We start from the raw sequence: 11,852 nt of genomic DNA on the forward strand, positions 1-11,852 counted from the left end.
ACCTGAACACTACTGACAGAGAACCTGAACACTGCTGACAGAGAACCTGAGCACTGTTGACAGAACCTGAACACTGCTGACAGAGAACCTGAACACTGCTGACAGAGAACCTGAACACTGCCGATAGAGAACCTGAACACTACTGACAGAGAACCTGAACACTGCTGAGAACCTGAACACTGCTGACAGAGAACCTGAACACTGCTGAGAACCTGAACACTGCTGATAGAGTTCTGTTAGGAAAGGTAGTCATGGATCTTATAGTAGATATTGTAGTCATGAGTGTTCTATTATCGCTGGGAGTTAATGGGATTTATGGGAGTTAATGTTAGTTATGGGAGTTTGGGGAGTTAATCGGAGTTATGGGAGTTAATGGGAGTTTTGAGATTTAATGGGAGTTATGGGAGTTTGTGGGAGTTAATGGGAGTTACGGGTGTTAATGTTAGTTTGTGGGAGTTTTGGGATTAATGGGAGTTAATGAGAGTTTATGAGAGTTAATGGGAGTTATGGGAGTTTTAGGAGTTATAGGAGATGATCTGTGTGAAAATCAGAGTCTGGTCCAGAAGAAACTAGACACAGAGACCAGAACCTGATCTGGAACCAGGAGCTTTTTATGTTTATTTGCATTCTGAAAATCAACATTTTTAAATGGTCCCAATGAGACCCGGACTCTTTTTGAAACCAACATCATCGCCCTCTGCTGGAATCTTCCTGGAACTGCAGCTTTCCTGCACTTGCGCGTTGTCTTCATGCGTGAGCGGCGGAGAGTGGCGCTGGTTCATACAGGAGGCGCCCTGAGGCTGGCTGATGGAAACCAGATCCCTGATTCCTGATGTCATCTTTGACAGTGATTAAATACTGACATGCTGAAATCCCAGCAGGAGGACGCGTCCGTCTGCTTCGGCATCTTTTTACTTCAGGTCAGGACTTGTTGTGTAAGTGCAGTTACACACATTAAAGCAGTGTACAATGGAGATGAAAACAAAACAAAACAAAACAAAACATGCAAATCATTTAATATCTGGATTAAAAAGCACAAAGACGACGTCTGAGACATTTAACTGAGGTTTCCAATCCCACTGGACGTCCCTGGACAGTCACACCTTCTGCACGGTGCCCTGCTGGATGAGTTATCCACTCAGATTAAGCCGTTTTCAGCGTCCTGATGGCGGCAACGGACAGGAAGCAGTGCAGGAAGACCGCCCCCACGTCGAAGATGATCAGCAGCAGGGTCACGCACCAGGAGTAGGCCTGCAAGAACAAACAGGACCGGAGAACCTCAGCAGACCAGAGGGTCAGGACCGGAGAACCTCAGCAGACCAGGGGTAGTGGGGGTGGGGCAGTGGGGGGTGGGGGTGGGGCAGTGGGGGGTGGGGTAGTGTGGCTGTAGGGGAACACTGACCCTCAGGATCTCTCCCGGACACCGCCGGCTGCTGTAGTCGTAGTAAAAATCATCCGGTGGTAAAAAACACTTGACTTCCTTTTGGAGGTGAGTGATGCTGAAGCAGTAGAGACCGAAGCCCAGCAGCGCCGCCAGCAGGCCCAGCACGTTACTGCACACACAGCCCAGGACCTGCGGAGGAGCAGACACAGCAACCATCAGAGTGACACCGCAAATTCACCTCATCAGTGTGACGTCATGAATTCACCTCATCATCAGTGTGACGTCATGAATTCACCTCATCATCAGTGTGACGTCATGAATTCACCTCACCATCAGAGTGACACCATGAATTCACCTCACATCAGAGTGACACCATGAATTCACCTCACCATCAGAGTGACACCATGAATTCACCTCACATCAGAGTGACACAATGAATTCACCTCACCATCAGAGTGACACCATGAATTCACCTCACATCAGAGTGACACCATGAATTCACCTCACATCAGAGTGACACCATGGTCAGACTAACGGTGATCTGCAGCAGGCCCCTCCTGCTGCTCTGGTGTAATTTGACACCTGGATCCCCAGCTTCGTGCCCCAGTTCCCCACCGGCTGTGTCCTCCAGCAGAGGTCCGTCAGACGTCCTCCCGCAGGTCTTCATGCAGCAGCCGACCGTCTGTCCTCGCTCTCTTCCTTCTCTTCACCTCCTTCTGTCGTTCGCCTGTTTTCTTTCACTTCCTGCCTCCCTGCAGCTGCAGCAGTGTCATGTTCTCACTATCAGCTGATCTGGAGCAGCAGACCCGTCTGGAACAGAACCGCAGCAGAACCCGGTCCCCGGTCGTCCTCATGGTCCCCTGCTGACGGGAACCAGATGGTCCGGGCTCCTGTGGGCGGGGCCGAGTACAGCGGTGGAGGCCAATGGCGTGAGACCAGGAGGGAGCGGAGGGGGACACTGAGGGAGCGTCTCGGCTGTGAAAGGACCGATTGAGCAACAGGAAGCAGCTGTTTCCTGCCGTCACACTGGAACATGTTCCGGAACGTTCTGGTTCCCCAGCCAGCAGTTCCTGGTTCTGCGTCAGAGGAAAGTTCACAGGAACAAGATGTGGTTCCAAAAGAATTCATCAAAGAATGCAGAACGTCTCGTCCTGTAGCCTGGTTCTGCAGAACGTCTCGTCCTGTAGCCTGGTTCTGCAGAACGTCTCCTCCTGTAGCCTGGTTCTGCAGAATGTCTCCTCCTGTAGCCTGGTTCTGCAGAACGTCTCCTCCTGTAGCCTGGTTCTGCAGAACGTCTCGTCCTGTAGCCTGGTTCTGCAGAACGTCTCGTCCTGTAGCCTGGTTCTGCAGAACGTCTCCTCCTGTAGCCTGGTTCTGCAGAACGTCTCGTCCTGTAGCCTGGTTCTGCAGAACGTCTCCTCCTGTAGCCTGGTTCTGCAGAACGTCTCGTCCTGTAGCCTGGTTCTGCAGAACGTCTCCTTCTGTAGCCTGGTTCTGCAGAACGTCTCGTCCTGTAGCCTGGTTCTGCAGAACGTCTCGTCCTGTAGCCTGGTTCTGCAGAGCGTCTCGTCCTGTAGCCTGGTTCTGCAGAACGTCTCGTCCTGTAGCCTGGTTCTGCAGAACGTCTCGTCCTGTAGCCTGGTTCTGCACAACGTCTCGTCCTGTAGCCTGGTTCTGCAGAACGTCTCGTCCTGTAGCCTGGTTCTGCACAACGTCTCGTCCTGTAGCCTGGTTCTGCAGAGCGTCTCATCCTGTAGCCTGGTTCTGCAGAGCGTCTCCTCCTGTAGCCTGGTTCTGCAGAACGTCTCGTCCTGTAGCCTGGTTCTGCAGAACGTCTCGTCCTGTAGTCTGGTTCTGCAGAACGTCTCGTCCTGTAGCCTGGTTCTGCAGAACGTCTCGTCCTGTAGTCTGGTTCGTCCTGTAGCCTGGTTCTGCAGAGCGTCTCCTCCTGTAGCCTGGTTCTGCAGAGCGTCTCGTCCTGTAGCCTGGTTCTGCAGGACGTCTCCTCCTGTAGCCTGGTTCTGCAGAGCGTCTCCTCCTGTAGCCTGGTTCTGCAGAGCGTCTCATCCTGTAGCCTGGTTCTGCAGGACGTCTCCTCCTGAACGTTCTCATGTGGAACTGAGGAAGGTTCCTTCACAGCATTAGATACTGAGCAGAGGCAGAACGGAGCGCAAAACCTCTGGTTTCATCTTCGGCAGAACGTTCCAGAACTGAGCTCCTGATCAGCGGCGTCTGAGGAACCGTCCTCTGGTGTCCCTGTGAGGACACTTCCATTCTGTCCTCACTGTGGGTTGTTCCGGCGTGTCAAGTCGAGGGATTCGGGAGAACAGTTCCAGACTCAAAGTCAGGAACGTCTCAAAGATCAGACGGAGAACACAGGATGGAGAAGACAGACAGCGCTTCACTTTGTCTCACCAGGATTCTGCTGGGATGTCTTTCATTGGCCATGGTGAAGGAACCGCCAGCAATAACCTGAGACACACACACACACACACACACACACACACACACACACACACACACACACACACACACACAGGAGATGTGTGAACATTCAGACTGAACCGAGGTTCTGCTGGCCACGTCCGGCTCTAGAATCTGTCTGAACAAGAAGAAACAGTGAAGAAACCAGCAGGTCTCCTGCTGGTCCCTCTGGTAATACCACCGGCCTCCACCGGGGGCGCTCTGGTAATACCACCGGCCTCCACCGGGGGCGCTCTGAGTCCCTGCCTGGATACACACCAGCAGCCCCACAGCCAGCGCCAAGATGAAGAGTTTGGGCGGAGTCTGGGTGGTGTAGACAAAACAGGCGGCCAGCACCACCTGGAACACCCCCAGCAGGACGGTCACCACCTGCAGAGACAGACACCGTCATGGCCGCTCCGCCCCGCCCCGCCCCGCCCCGCCGCCCCACCGTACCGCGGCGCTCTCAGTGTCCACCCAATCAGAGAGAGAGCGCAGTCTGGGCCCCGCTGCTGGCTCCGCCCCCTCAGACGCCATGCTGTTCCTCTCCGGTGACCTGCAACGAAGACAAGGACTGAAGACTGAAGACTGGAGACTAAAGACTGAAGACTGAAGACTGGAGACTAAAGACTGGAGACTAAAGACTGGAGACTAAAGACTGGAGACTGAAGACTGGAGACTGAAGACTGGAGACTAAAGACTGAAGACTGAAGATTGGAGACTAAAGACTGAAGACTGGAGACTGGAGACTGGAGACTAAAGACTGAAGACTGAAGACTGGAGACTGAAGACTGGAGACTAAAGACTGGAGACTGAAGACTGGAGACTAAAGGCTGAAGATTGGAGACTGAAGACTGAAGACTGGAGACTGGAGACTGGAGACTAACGACTGAAGACTGGAGACTAAAGACTGGAGACTGAAGACTGGAGACTGGAGACTGAAGACTGAAGATTGGAGACTAAAGACTGAAGACTGGAGACTGGAGACTGGAGACTAAAGACTGAAGACTGGAGACTGAAGACTGGAGACTAAAGACTGGAGACTGAAGACTGGAGACTGAAGACTGGAGACTAAAGGCTGAAGACTGGAGACTGAAGACTGGAGACTAACGACTGAAGACTGGAGACTGAAGACTGAAGACTGGAGACTGGAGACTAAAGACTGAAGACTGGAGACTGAAGACTGAAGATTGAAGACTGGAGACTAAAGACTGAAGACTGAAGACTCAAGACTGAAGACTGAAGACTGCAGACTAAAGACTGAAGACTGGAGACTAAAGACTGGAGACTGAAGACTCAAGACTGGAGATTGAAGACTGGAGACTGAAGACTGAAGACTGAAGACTGAAGACTGGAGACTGAAGACTGGACACTAAAGACTGGAGACTGAAGACTGAAGATTGAAGACTGAAGACTGGAGACTTAAGATTGAAGACTGGAGACTAAAGACTGAAGACTGGAGACTGAAGACTGGAGACTAAAGACTGAAGACTGAAGACTGAAGACTGGAGACTGAAGACTGGAGACTAAAGACTGAAGACTGAAGACTCAAGACTGAAGACTGAAGACTGCAGACTAAAGACTGAAGACTGGAGACTAAAGACTGGAGACTGAAGACTCAAGACTGGAGATTGAAGACTGGAGACTGAAGACTGAAGACTGAAGACTGGAGACTGAAGACTGGACACTAAAGACTGGAGACTGAAGACTGAAGATTGAAGACTGAAGACTGGAGACTTAAGATTGAAGACTGGAGACTAAAGACTGAAGACTGGAGACTGAAGACTGGAGACTAAAGACTGAAGACTGAAGACTGAAGACTGGAGACTGAAGACTGGAGACTAAAGACTGGAGACTGAAGACTGGAGACTAAAGGCTGAAGACTGGAGACTGAAGACTGAAGACTGGAGACTAACGACTGAAGACTGGAGACTGAAGACTGGAGACTGAAGACTGGAGACTGGAGACTGGAGACTGGAGACTGAAGACTGAAGACTGGAGACTGGAGACTAAAGACTGAAGACTGAAGACTGGAGACTGAAGACTGAAGACTGAAGATTGAAGACTGGAGACTAAAGACTGAAGACTGGAGACTGGAGACTGAAGACTGCAGACTAAAGACTGAAGACTGGAGACGAAAGACTGAAGACTGAAGACTCAAGACTGGAGATTGAAGACTGGAGACGAAAGACTGAAGACTGAAGACTCAAGACTGGAGATTGAAGACTGGAGACTAAAGACTGAAGACTGGAGACGGAAGACTGGAGACTGAAGACTGGAGACTGAAGACTAAAGACTGAAGACTGGAGACTGGAGACTGGAGACTAAAGACTGAAGATTGGAGACTGGAGACTAAAGACTGAAGACTGTAGACTAAAGACTGGAGACTGGAGACTGGAGACTAAAGACTGAAGACTGTAGACTAAAGACTGGAGACTGAAGACTGAAGACTGGAGACTGAAGACTGGAGACTAAAGACTGAAGACTGTAGACTAAAGACTGGAGACTGAAGACTGAAGACTGAAGACTGGAGACTGAAGACTGGAGACTAAAGACTGAAGACTGAAGACTGAAGACAGAACAACGAGACCTGGCGTCTGCAGACGAGGACACTGAAGAATGTCCAGGAGGAAGGGAAGGAGATACACCAGGAAGAGAAGGAAGGAAGAGAAGGAGATCCAGGAGGAAGAGAAGGAGATACACCAGGAAGAGAAGGAAGTAAGAGAAGGAGATCCAGGAGGAAGAGAAGGAGAAACACCAGGAAGAGAAGGAAGTAAGAGAAGGAGATCCAGGAGGAAGCGAAAGAGAAAACTGTAGAGGAAGCTGCAGAGGAAGCTCCGGAGGAAGCTCCAGAGGAAGCTGTAGAGGAAGCTGTAGAGGAAGCTCTACAGGAAGCAGTAGAGGAAGCAGTAGAGGAAGCTCTACAGGAAGCTGAAGAGGAAGCAGTACAGGAAGCTCTACAGGAAGCAGTAGAGGAAGCTCTACAGGAAGCTCCAGAGGAAGCTGTAGAGGAAGCTCTACAGGAAGCTGTAGAGGAAGCTCTACAGGAAGCAGTAGAGGAAGCAGTAGAGGAAGCTCTACAGGAAGCTGCAGAGGAAGCTCCAGAGGAAGCTCCAGAGGAAGCTTTACAGGAAGCTGTAGAGGAAGCTCTACAGGAAGCAGTAGAGGAAGCAGTAGAGGAAGCTCTACAGGAAGCTGAAGAGGAAGCAGTACAGGAAGCTCTACAGGAAGCAGTAGAGGAAGCTCTACAGGAAGCTCCAGAGGAAGCTCTAGAGGAAGCTGTAGAGGAAGCTCTACAGGAAGCTGTCGAGGAAGCTCTACAGGAAGCTCCAGAGGAAGCTGTAGAGGAAGCTGTAGAGGAAGCTCTACAGGAAGCTGTAGAGGAAGCTCTACAGGAAGCTACAGAGGAAGCTCTACAGGAAGCTACAGAGGAACCAGTACAGGAAGCTCTACAGGAAGCAGTAGAGGAAGCAGTAGAGGAAGCTCTACAGGAAGCTGAAGAGGAAGCAGTACAGGAAGCTCTACAGGAAGCAGTAGAGGAAGCTCTACAGGAAGCTATAGAGGAAGCAGTAGAGGAAGCAGTAGAGGAAGCTCTACAGGAAGCTGAAGAGGAAGCTGTGTGGAATCAGGACTTCCTGCTGCTTTCTTCAGGAGGAGGAAACGGTTTTCATTTCCTGCAGAAGCAGCTGCAGAAGTGAAGAAATGCTTCGGAAAGACGTCCTGAAAGCAGCAGGTCTGTTTCAGCTGCTCCACCCAAAACCCCTGGTCCCAGATGCTCCACCCAACACCTCTACCCAACACCTCCACCCAACACCTCTACCCAACACCTAATAATAATAATAATGCATTGGTTTTATATAGCGCTTTTCAGGACACTCAAAGACGCTTCACATTGCATTATTCATTCACACCATACTGGGTGGTGGTAAGCTGCTGCTGTAGCCACAGCTGCCCTGGGGGGGGCAGACTGACGGAAGCGAGGCTGCCAATCTGCGCCATCGGCCCCTCCCACCACCAACCATTCACTCTCACAACTTTCATGCTAGGCAACATGGGTGAAGTGTATTGCCCAAGGACACAACGACAGTTTTACGCCTGCGGGAGCGGGGATGGAACCGCCAACCTTCCGGTTATAAGACAACCTGCTCTACCAACTGAGCTACTGTCGCCCCATGTCACCTCCACCCAATACCTCCACCAAACACCTCCACCAAACACCTCTACCCAACACCTCCACCAAACACCTCTACCCAACACCTCTACCCAACACCTCCACCCAACACCTCCACCCAACACCTCCACCCAACACCTCCACCAAACACCTCCACCAAACACCTCCACCCAATACCTCCACCAAACACCTCCACCAAACGCCTCCACCAAACACCTCCACCAAACACCTCCACCAAACACCTCCACCCAACACCTCTACCCAACACCTCCACCCAATACCTCCACCAAACACCTCTACCCAACACCTCCACCCAATACCTCCACCAAACACCTCCACCAAACACCTCTACCCAACACCTCCACCCAACACCTCCACCAAACACCTCCACCCAACACCTCTACCCAACACCTCCACCCAATACCTCCACCAAACACCTCTACCCAACACCTCCACCCTACACCTCCACCCAACACCTCCACCAAACACCTCCACCCAACACCTCTACCCAACACCTCCACCCAACACCTCCACCCAACACCTCTACCAAACACCTCCACCCAACACCTCTACCCAACACCTCCACCCAATACCTCCACCAAACACCTCTACCCAACACCTCCACCCAACACCTCCACCCAACACCTCCACCAAACACCTCCACCCAACACCTCTACCCAACACCTCCACCCAACACCTCTACCCAAAACCTCCACCAAACACCTCCACCCAACACCTCCACCCAATACCTCCACCAAACACCTCCACCCAACACCCTACAGTGATGTAGAACATGGAGGACAGTGTGTTCCCACAACTTCAGTGTGTCTTGTTATAAAAGCTTCCGTGTGTGTGTGTGTGTGTGTGTGTGTGTGTGTGTGTGTGTGTGTGTGTGTGTGTGTGTGTGTCTGGGAGGGTTCCCAGAACAGAGGAACTGAAAGGAGGTAGTGAAAGATGGAGGGAAGGGAAGAGACGAGTCTGAGTTCATCAAAACCAAATGTCTGAATCCTCTGAGGATGAAGAGGAGGAGGAGGAGGAGGAGCAGGGGGAGGAAGAGAAAGAGGAGGAGGAGGAGGAGCAGGGGGAAGAGGAAGAGTAGGAAGAGGAGGAGGAGGAGGAGGAAGAGGAGGAGGAACAGGAGGAAGAGGAGGAGGAGGGGGAGGAAGAGGAGGGGGAGGAGCAGTTTATTAATAATATTCAGTTTACAAAACTGCAGAGTGATGCATGATGGGACAAAACCGGACAGTAAGAACCACGGAGGGACCTTTCCTGATGCCCCAACAGCATTCTCATTGGCTGGATATAAAGGTGGGCGGGGCAAACGTGGTGTCCCCCACAGCGTTCTCATTGGCTGGATATGAAGGTGGGCGGGGCTAACGTGGCTCCCTCACAGCGTTCTCATTGGCTGGATATGAAGGAGGGCGGGGCTAACGTGGCATCCCCCACAGCATCCCCATGGCGGTCCGTCTGGCTCAGAGATCCTGCTGAGCGGCACATCAGGGGGGTCTGGGGGGGCGGAGTCTTTTCCAAAACCCCCTCAACCCGCCCAACACCTGCCCAACCTGGCAACACAGGCCCGCTCCAGGACAGAGGGCGACACCCATCCAACCTGGCAACACAGGGCGGCTCCAGGTCAGAGGTCAACACCTGCCCAACCTGGCAACACAGGGCCGCTCCTGGACAGAGGGCGACACCCGTCCAACCTGGCAACACAGGGCCGCTCCAGGACAGAGGGCGACATCCGTCCAACCTGGCAACACAGGGCCACTCCAGGACAGAGGGCGACTCTCGCCCAACCTGGCAACACAGGGCGGCTCCAGGTCAGAGGTCAACACCTGCCCAACCTGGCAACACAGGGCGGCTCCAGGTCAGAGGTCAACACCTGCCCAACCTGGCAACACAGGGCAGCTCCAGGTCAGAGGTCAACACCTGCCCAACCTGGCAACACAGGGTGGCTCCAGGTCAGAGGTCAACACCTGCCCAACCTGGCAACACAGGGCGGCTCCAGGTCACCTCATAGCTCCATGACCCGGGTGGAAACAATGCAAACGAGTACAGAGCGAGAGAGACAGACCCCCAAGACTGGCTCGGAGCAGCCCGGACTGAAGATCCAGGCCATGCAGAGACGTCCCAGAGACATGGTTTGGATTCATATACACAGGCCAGTGGTTATTTTTAGCTGATTTATACAGGTATAAATCAGCTGACCAGACAACATCACGTGACACTTCTGAGGAAGGCTGCAGCTTGGCAGCCGAAACATGTCAAGGTAGGAAAAATAACCTCTGGCCTGTGTATATGAATCCAAACCATGAATACAAAAAAATGCCTAATGAACCTGATCGGACTACGTCCCAGAGACGGTGGAACCAGGACCACCAGGACCACCAGGACCACCAAGACCACCACACACACCGAGGTGTGATGACACACTCTGCTCACCGGCGCAGAACACACACTGCCTCCGGGCCGCGTCTCCGCTTCACCTTCAAGAAACCTGAAACGACAAAATGTGGCTGGAAACACGGCGAGAAAACAACGGAGGAGCTTTTCTGGAGATCCGTGCACAGCGGAGTGCCGGCCGCGGCCGGAGCACCGCGTTAGCAGAATGAACCGTGGTCCTGACTCGTTGGATCAAAGTCAATCGGCACCAAAATGGCAGAAAAACCGCTGGAGACCCGGAGCGGCTCTGTGTTGCCAGGTTGGGCGGGTTTCTGCCAAGTCAAGCTTCTTTTGAACACGTCAAGTGCTTTAAAGGGGACACATTCTGCCATTTCAGTCGCGTCATTTTGGCCTCAGAAGCCCGAAAACATTATTTCAGTTTGTTCGCCTCAAATTCCTCCTTGGTTCAGAGTTTCAGGGTCTAGAAAGCGGCTCTGAGGAGCCTCATCAGAACAGCTGGTTCTGAGTCTGCTTCCTGGTCTGGCCACGCCCACTCTCGCTCTCTCTCTCTCTCTCTCTCTCTCTCTCTCACACACACACACAAACACACAGGGTGGGGGCTCAGTCAGGGGGGAGGAGTTAATCGGCTTATCTCAGGATAAACAGACCTTTCTCACACTGGACCGTTTCAGCTTCAGTTCCAGTTTCATTTTCACAAAGTTTAGTGAAAGACGGGAGGAAACCCCGTTTCCTCATCTCAACGTCAAAATGAGGCGACAGCAACAACTACTGCTAGAAGAAACTCTTGGCGGCCGCCATGGCCACCGCCCATCGCCATGGCCACCGCCCACCGCCATGGCCATCGCCCACCACCACCATGGCCATCGCCCACCGCCATGGCCACCGCCCACCACCACCATGGCCATCGCCCACCGCCATGGCCACTGCCCACCACCACCATGGCCATCGCCCATCGCCATGGCCACCGCCCACCACCACCATGGCCATCGCCCACCACCATGGCCATCGCCCACCACCACCATGGCCATCGCCCACCACCATGGCCACCGCCCACCACCACCATGGCCACCGCCCACCACCACCATGGCCATCGCCCACCACCACCATGGCCATCGCCCACCGCCATGGCCACCGCCCACCACCACCATGGCCACCGCCCACCACCATGACCACCGCCCACCACCACCATGGCCATCGCCCACCGCCATGGCCACCGCCCACCACCACCATGGCCACCGCCCACCGCCATGGCCACCACACACTGCCATGGTCACCCCCCTCCGCCATGGTCAACGCCCACCGCTGTGGCCACTGCCGACCGCCATGGCCATCGCCCACCGCTGTGGCCACCACCCGCAGCTGTGCCCACCGCCCGCCACCGCCGTGACCACCGCCTACCGCTGTGACCACCGCCCACCGCCGTGACCACCG

Source organism: Salarias fasciatus, chromosome 6, assembly GCF_902148845.1.
Source record: "Salarias fasciatus chromosome 6, fSalaFa1.1, whole genome shotgun sequence".
Classification (NCBI taxonomy): Eukaryota; Metazoa; Chordata; class Actinopteri; order Blenniiformes; family Blenniidae; genus Salarias; species Salarias fasciatus.